This window comes from Cupressus sempervirens, chromosome 8, assembly GCF_028749045.1.
Source record: "Cupressus sempervirens isolate cs-2001-9-10 chromosome 8, ASM2874904v1, whole genome shotgun sequence".
Lineage (NCBI taxonomy): Eukaryota > Viridiplantae > Streptophyta > Pinopsida > Cupressales > Cupressaceae > Cupressus > Cupressus sempervirens.
This window is the reverse complement of record NC_143125.1, coordinates 578,353,852-578,363,318: the sequence shown is the minus strand read 5'-3', so window position 1 is coordinate 578,363,318 and position 9,467 is coordinate 578,353,852.

Here is a 9,467-nt window from a genome sequence, read left to right as displayed (position 1 = left end):
GTAGAGTTCCTCGAAAAGATAGGATTTTTGGAGAAGTAAAAAGAAAAGTTATTGAATTTTGGACCACACATTCTCGTGTTTCTTCCAATAGGTGTGATAATATACAAATTAAAGATCAAGAAATAGGGGCCAAAATTGAACATCCAAAACATTTCATAGATATAACTCAAAGTGAAATTTTTGAAGCATTCAAACAAGAATTTTCAAATGTCAAAATATGTCAGAGAATGTTTGAGAGTTTATGTCCTTCCTTTGTACACATAAATAAGATGCGTGAAACTTGTTGTTGTAGAAATCATGTTGAATTTGGTCTACACTTGCAATCATTTAAAAAAGTTATGGCAATACTTGATCCTAATTTGGTCATCCCTAGCAGTACAACATAATTTGTGAGGTCCATATTATGTGATAAATTAGAAGATTCAAATGAATTCAAAGTGCAATGCATCAAAAATCAGTGTGAAGATTGTGCAGATTTACACAAATTTTTTGAAATTATGCAATTTGAGAATATTAATGAATCCACACCAGTTTCATGGATAAGATATGAATATGAGACATACCAAAATAATAGAGGAGATGAATCCAGAAAAATTGTATTGAAGGAGAGTGAATTGCATTATGATGAGTTCATGGCCAAGTTTCATCCATTGATATATCCACATATCCAACATTGTCATGGTGCATGATGGCAAGCTAAACAGATTCATGATTCCAAAAATTATTTTCCACCTAGTTGTATACTTTTAGTTGTAGATTTTTCTGAAAATTATACATTTGCACCTCATAGAGAGCTCCAAAGACAATATTATCATTCTGAACAAGTTGCAATATTTGTGCAAGTGACCTATAGACATGCACAATTTGAGGTGGATCAGATAGAATGATTGGATGAAAATGAATGCATCATCATCAAAGAGGTTAATTTCTATATTAGTGATGATAGAGTTCATGACAAGAGTTATGTGTCTCATTGTTTTGCAATTTTCTCTGAAGATCTCAGAAATCATGGAATAAATGTTTTAGAGCACTAGATTTGGTCTGATGGATGTGCAGGTTAGTATACACGAAATAGTTACACATTTATTTAACTTTATTTTAACTTATATTTATTTGGACATGTCTATTTCTATTTGATATATGTACATGGATAATTGTAGATACTTATCATGTTTCATATTCACAGGACAATTCAAATCTGCAAAAGCATTTAATTGGTTAGCAATGCAACATGCTATAACCAATGTTAGGTTTTTATGGAATTTCTTTGAAAGTGGACATGGAAAAGGGGAGCATGATGGAGCAGGAGCATCTATAAAACGTGCACTTAAACAACATGAACTTGCAGGTAAATATATGCATTTTTAAAATGTGCATGTTTAATACTCTAGTAGCATATATTTTAAATTTTATATATACATGCATATTGTATGTACATATAGGGAATAGGATAGAGAGCGCAAATCAAATTGTTGAATGGTGTAAAGTTCATTTTGCTACTCGAGATACTGAATACAATAAGCATTACTTTTGGGAGGTGAAAGGTGAACTAAGTTATTTTTTTTTTAATGTATTTTTCAAATCAAGTTGAGTTTTTAATTAAATATTTATTTTGAAATATGAAAATTATTTTTTGTATTTGTTACAGATATAGATCGATCTAATCCTTACAATTGTCAAACGATTCTTGGAATTAGAAGTTTACATCAAGTGATGACTATAGGAAACGATAAACCTTTAGTAATTAAAGTAAGAGAGAAAACATGTTTTTGTGATAACTGCATTAAGGACAATCTAGTGAGTGCCTGTGAAAATATTGGGAATGGATATGTTTCACATTGGGATTTGAAGGAGATAGTTAGAAAGCCTCCTTTTGAAGATGTTGACATTGAAATTGACATTCATGATCCTCTATATTCAGCTGATTATGAGCGCATTTCTGATTTAGTTATGGCAGGTTTGTGTGCATATATACATATATATAAATTAATATACATGTATATTTGTTTTAAAAATAATCTATATTGAGCTTTTTATATACATGCAAGAGATATTTTTGCAGTTCAAGCCTTACCAGATAATGTGGAAAATGTGGACTATTATCTTTTAAGATGCACAAAAGCAAAACACAAGTTGCTAGAAGGAACTATAGATGCTGATGAACAATCATATCCAATTGGATCAGTTGTTATTGAAGGAACATATTATCAACAAACAAGGGTAATTGATAGTGGTATTGAATTTAATGAATACAAACCTGGAGAAAAGGTTTTACACTACAGTAACCATGTTATAGCAACCAAATTACAATTTGAAATAGTACAAAGAAAAGGACATCGTGGAAATCAAAAGTGGAAATTGCCTATTGAAGAACATGAAAAACTTCTAGAGATAATAAAAAGTAGAGAGGATCCTAAAAATACAGTGTTTGTGGAGCTCTAGTTTACCTATGTACTTATTGTGGAGATCTAGTTGAGTTATGCCTGTATAGCTCTTATACTTACATATTTAATATTGACAGGATATTTGTTTTATAAATTTTTGTACATTGGATCATTTATCTTGGATATGCAAAATTAGACATGTATTGTTATTTTTATTTAAATTCAACATGGATATCTCATTTAAGACCAGGTCTCTTAGGACCTCCCCTTAAGACAAACCCTTTAGTATTTGTATGTATTTATATGTACATTGTTTATGTTTTCTTACATATGATTGTTAATGTTGTTATGTATTTATGTACATATAATCTTTAAATGTTCTTATATGATACATTCTTTATGTTTGTATATAATCGTTATGTTCTTGCATGTATTAACTTTTAGTAGTTAAATGTTGTAACATGCATTCTTTAGGTCATACTCTTTATATGTTCTTACATGTATATGTTATATGAACTATGTTACATATTACATACATTATATTTTATTAATTAAATGCTGTTAATTATAGTTAATTAAGAATGTATGTCATTAAATAGAGTTAATTATTAAGACATTAAATATAATTAGATTAAATATAGGTAATTATAGTTAATTAAAGCATGTGTCATTGAATATAGTTAATACAAGATCTACATTAAATATAATTAGACTAAATATAGTTAATTATACAGTTAATTAAGACATGTCATTAAATATATGTTATATTCTTATGTACATCGACCATTAAAATTATATAGTTAATTACATGTAGACTAAGGCATTAAGATGAATAACTATACATATACATGTAAACTTGAATATTGAAAACATGAATAACATATAGAAACATGTGCATAACACATACATAAGTTACATAAAAGATGAAGACAGCAAAAGATCAATAAAATAGACGTGTACATTAAAAGATCAATAACATACATGTGCATATATCTGGAGAATATAATGTACCCATATCAAATGTATAAAAATAGATCATGTATCAAATGTTTGGAAATAACATATATAAAACATCAAAATCTCCATATAAACATGTATATGGAAATAACATATAAAACATCATTTAGTGTCCATGATATAAACATGTATCTAAAAATAACATATAAAACATCAAAGTGTCCATATAAACCATGTATCTAAAAATAACATATAAGGCATCAAAGTGTCTGGATATAAAATGTATGCATATGGAAATAACATATAAAACATCAAATTGTCCATATAAATATGTATCTAGACATAACATGTGTGTAATAAAATAAAAGGCCACATATGATCTAATCAGCTACATCCCCCCTCTTGATCCTGGGCCTTGTCCCCAAAAGGGTCTATCAGCTGCATCTAAACCCTGTGTTAAATGATAACCTGAACCATTTAATTATGTGTACAGACAAATTATATCAAGATCTACATGTATATAAATCAAATATATATATATATATATATAGATAGATATATAAATTGTAACATACCTAGGACTCACGACGTGTAGGATCTATCGGTGTCTGCAGATCAGCAAAATGTAACTTACTATCACTCAAACCCTATAACACATACACAAACACACACATATACATTAATTTAAATATATAGACATATTATTTACTATAATAAAAATAAATCTAAACATATAGAGATATTTACCATAGCATTATGTAATGCTTTGTCGATCTGACTGATATCTGAATCATGTAATGAAAAAATAGTATCAGCATCCAAGTCAATAGTGCGGCCTTGATCTAAAAGCATGGAAGTAAATAGACCAAGCTATATGGCACTAAGATCCTAAGTAGGGGGGGTGTTGTAGGGTCCCGAGTAGCTAGGGCTGGTGCTGTAGCCTGGGCCTGTGTAGCAGAAGGAGTAGTAGAAGGTGCAGGAATGTCCTCCTGCCTCTGTGAATCCTCTAGGACTATTGTACGTGACAAAATATGTCTAATGTGAGAGCTCATGTCATGAAGTGGAATCCCTGAGAGTGTAGATAATGCTCAATATGCATCTAAAAGATCAGATGCTAAATATGATGCCAAACGATGCAATGCATCCACCTCTAAGACTGTAGAAATGTCTATAGGAGAAGGTATGTCTGCAACTCCATAAGCATCATCAACAAGTGTGCTAGATGATGTAGCTGTGGGAGCGGTACCTCAAGACCGTAACATATATCTACCACATTGATTAGAAGAAATCTCGTGTAATTGTGTGGCGATGGTGGCGATGCTTGAAAAAATCTGTGTCCTAATTGTCTCGTCAGGAACACTCTCACCTGCAGTAGCCATCTATGGACCTCTCAGCATAACCAAAAGATTTGGACCCACCATTGCCAATTTGTTAATGGGTGCAGGAGTGTCCATGGGTCTAAATCTGTCAAAAAGTCTCCCGTGACCCTGCCCAACATGCCCTAGATAATCTGTATAGTCAACATCATCGTGTAAATGAAATTTTGCAAATAATTGTTTGCAGAAATATAGGGCGAACTCATCCTTCTGTGGCCATCTATGATGAGTAGGTAACCAATGAGTATACATCAATGGTGCGACAAGTGGATCAGTACACTTCGTCACAGAGTAGCCTCTAACTCTGCGATGATCTGCATAAGATGGAAACATGGATTTCACCATGCTGGTAGAAACCTCAGTGTCAATCTGTGTGTACTTCATAGTGCCAGTGACACTATGAGATAAAGAAGAATAAAATGTCTCAATGCTCATATCATCAAAAGGGTTGTATGATTCAACTATCTGAATCATATGAAATAACTCCTCTCGCATCACTGTGACCTTCTCCTTATTAGGGAGGGTGGTAGAAGAGGAAAGTGAGGTATCCAAAACTTGCATAGCACGAGATAATCTCGCAACTATATCTCTAAATAATTGCTATCTATCATGAGTGGAGGAGGTCGATCTACGTGCTGTACCAGACTCAACACTCTGACCCCCACCATGAACATAGGCATCCCTTGAGGATGCAGGAGCACGATCCCTAGAACCAAATGACATAATGTATATATGAAAATAAATATGATGATATGAATGTGAAGCTACAAGAGTGATAAATATATAGAGATCTGCACATGCATATATATACAAATATAAACATACAAGTGTATTTAAATTAAAATAATTAAAAGTTAAATTTAATTTGAAACACATGTACATATAAATACACAACATTAAATGTATGGTGCTAAATTCAATCATGTAACATACATATGTATTTTAAAACAAATTATCTTAGAGACCATATCTAATGTACATTGTAACATGCTCATGCAAATGTGAGAAATAAATATTTGTACATGTGCATGTATATGCAATAAAAATAAAATAAAATTTCTTGATTAAATGATAACTAAGTATACACATGTATACATGCAATAAAAAAATATAATTCTTGACTAAAATCTAGATTTTGATGTAAATTCTTTGATGATTATGGGGAGTGTAGATGATAGTTAGGACATAGGGATAGAAAAATTTGTTACTAGATAAGTAAATGAGTTTAGTTAGCAAATGTTAGTTTACAATTTAGAACTCATGACTTAATTTAGTAGTTTGAATTAGAGTTAAGAATGTTAATAAAGTAAATGGGATATAGTTTTATTAAGGCTGATAGTAAGGTTAGTCTATTATGTGCTAGTAAACATATGAATACCTATTACAACCTATAACAAACGTAATGACCTAGTAGGAGTCCTTAGGTCCCCTTAACATATACATGGATAAAAATACCTAGAAATGTATCATAAGAGGTCGTTATGTGTCATTTGGTAATGTAAGAATCATCATTACCTAATAAGACCTATTATATCCTAATAATACATATTAAGACTTATTAGAACTTATAAAAAATAGTATGACCTATTACGACTCCTATGTCCCCTTAAGACACACATGTATGGATAACATACTGAAAAATGTAGTTAACATAAGTGATCTTAATATGTTGTTTGGCAATGTAAGACTCATTATTACCTGACAATACCTATTATGTTCTAGTAAACATATGAATACCTATTAAAACCTATAACAGACGTAATGACCTAGTAGGAGTCCCTAGGTCCCCTTAACATATATATGGATAAAAATACCTAGAAATGTATCATGAGGTCGTTATGTGTCATTTGGTAATGTAAGAATCATCATTACCTAATAAGACCTATTATATCCTAATAATATGTATATTAAGACTTATTAGAACCTATAAAAAATAGTATGACCTATTACGACACTTTTGTCCCCTTAAGACATAGATGCATGGATAACGTACCTAAAAACATATCATTTAACCGATCTTAATGTGTTGTTTGGTAATGTAAGACTCATTATTACCTAACAATAACTAGTTGTTAAAATGATCATCATCAATATCTAAGTGTGGTTCATTCGGTTAGTAGAGGGCCTATGTTATGGTTAGAATGTGGTATGGGTTATGATTGTAGTTAATATAGGGTTATGTTAGAAGTTGTATTTAATGTCAAAATTAATTTCACCATAAGATATTATTGTTTCACCTCTAGATCCATCAGGTTATGTTAGAAACTGAATAATGTCCCCTAAAGGTTTGCTACATTTTTTACTAATGTTTTTCTACATGTTTACCTCATGTTTTTCTATATTTTTAAACTAGTTTTTTTGACATTTTAACCTAATGTTTTTCTATATTTTAACCCAATTTTTTTCCTAATGTTTTTCTATATTTTAACCTAATGTTTTTCTATATTTTAACCTAATATTTTTCCTAATTATTTTCTATATTTTAACTTAATGTTTTTCTACACTTTTAACTAATGTTTTTTTACGTTTTTATCTCATGTTTAACTACATTTTTGCTAAAAAATTAATTTAAATACCATTCTAAAACAATCTAAAATAATTTAAATAATTTAAACATATTAAAAATTAAACAATTTTAAGTATTTCACTCACAAAATAGGTCTAAAACAACTACTTTAAGTACAATTAACATCTATTAATCAAAAAATATGTTTAAAAACTATTTATAAATGGGGAGGACAAAACCATTAACCAGTTACGGCCAAAACACTTGACTTGCTCTCCAGAAACCGCAACAGTGACAATGGTAGCCGTTAGAGGTTTACAGCAGTTTTATTGTGGGTTGGGGTTTCGGCCGTAACTGTTTCGGTCAAACAAGTTTTGGCTAGAATGGTATGAGCCACGTAGGTGCGCACAAATGCCATGTATGTTCGATCGTACCCATTCCAGCTGAAACAGTTTCGGCCGAAAGTCTTCCAGCCGAAACAGCAAAAGATATCACGAAAGGTGACACAGGTTTGTGCTTTTACCCTATAGGAACTAATTTGTTCCTAAACTCAATTATTTTATGTTTCTTCAGAATAAAATTGAAGTTGTAGTTCAATAGAATGAGTTACTATGGAGGACTTGTCACTAAATAAGTGATAGAGGATAAAGAAATTAAGACAATGACCATTCAAAATGTTCAAAGTGATGAAGTGAGTTCAGGTATGTTGAGTCTACAAAGAAAATTTTCACCTATTCATGGTTCCACACCTAACACTCTAGTTGTCAAGCAATAGAATCCCTCTAATGTAGAAAAAGAGAAGTAAGAGGTAGATGAATTAAATAAAGACACAAGTGTAGACATTTCTACCAAAGGTCAAGCACATAAAAATGTGCTAGAACCTCAAATTGAGGAAAATAAGGAGAAAAATCAAGTTTAAATGAGTGCTACAATTTTTGTCTCAAGAACTGGTATTCAAGCATGACCAAGTGGTGGCATTACTTCACCTGCTTCTACAAAATAGTGTCAAGAAACAACACCTTGTCCCCAAGAAAAGGCAAAGCAATACAAGATAATTCACTAGATATTTCTATTAGTCTAGATGAAGTAATTGAGATGTGAAAGTAGGATTTGGAAAATCTTACTCTTGAAAAAACAATCACATTGCAAGAGATTTTGGTAAAAAAAGAAACAGGTAGAGATGAGAAGGGAGCAACAATAAAAGCAAGTTTTACATGATATAAAGGACACTTTTGTTGATAGTTGATATATAGAATTTTGATGATAAAGACCCAATTATTTCCTATTTTATACATATTATTGAACAAATAAATTCTTGAGACATAGAAGCAAATGAAATTTTGATGGTGTGGTTAACCAAGAAATTTTAGAATAAGGTTGTGGAGAAAATTTCAACAACCATTGTTGAGAAAAAGGTTGAGTTCCAAGGATGTGTATAGAATACTAAGGAGCTTATAAAAAAGGTTCAACATTTGTACAATATTTTGTGTGATGTACCAAGATTTGCAAGTAATCTTCAGGAAAACATCCAATGGATTCAAGTTGAAATTCTGGAAAAAAAAGCAACACCATTTCACAGTTAACTAAATCTAGCTCAAGACATTACAATAAGTTATTATTTTCTCAAGGAAAATTGGTTGAGCTTTATAAAAATGATAGAATAGTGAGGAAAAAACTAATCTTTATCCAATCTATGTTGATAACTCATTTGGAGGTTATGTACTATAGATTGAAATGAGCACAAGATCTTATTCAAGAAAATCATAATCTTTTGGTTGCTAATAGCTTTATTGATTTGGTAGTTAGATTGGATTTGTAATATCACATTTTAGAATCAACCAAAACTACTTGGGGTCATGCATTTTCTATGATTAATCAAGTTCACAAACAATTTATTAAGAAATATAATTTGAGCCTGTCCATTCAACCCCAACAATAGCCATAAGTGACAAAAACAAGGGTAATGTAATGATGATTACATATTTTGAATGGAAAATGATTCCAAGGGAGAACGTTAGAATCATAGTCAGGATTCATAGATTAGGGTTTAGAAGACAAACATGGTGTGAAATTGAAACAATCAAACTACTTAGAGTCATATATGTATTGTTATATTGTTACATTGTTGCATTATTCACTCAATAAAAGTTTTAAAGTTTTATAAGTGATATAGGAACATCCTAGAGAATTCATAAATTATTTTTGTAGGGTCTTCATGGTCAATTTTGTACATTTATGATTCAC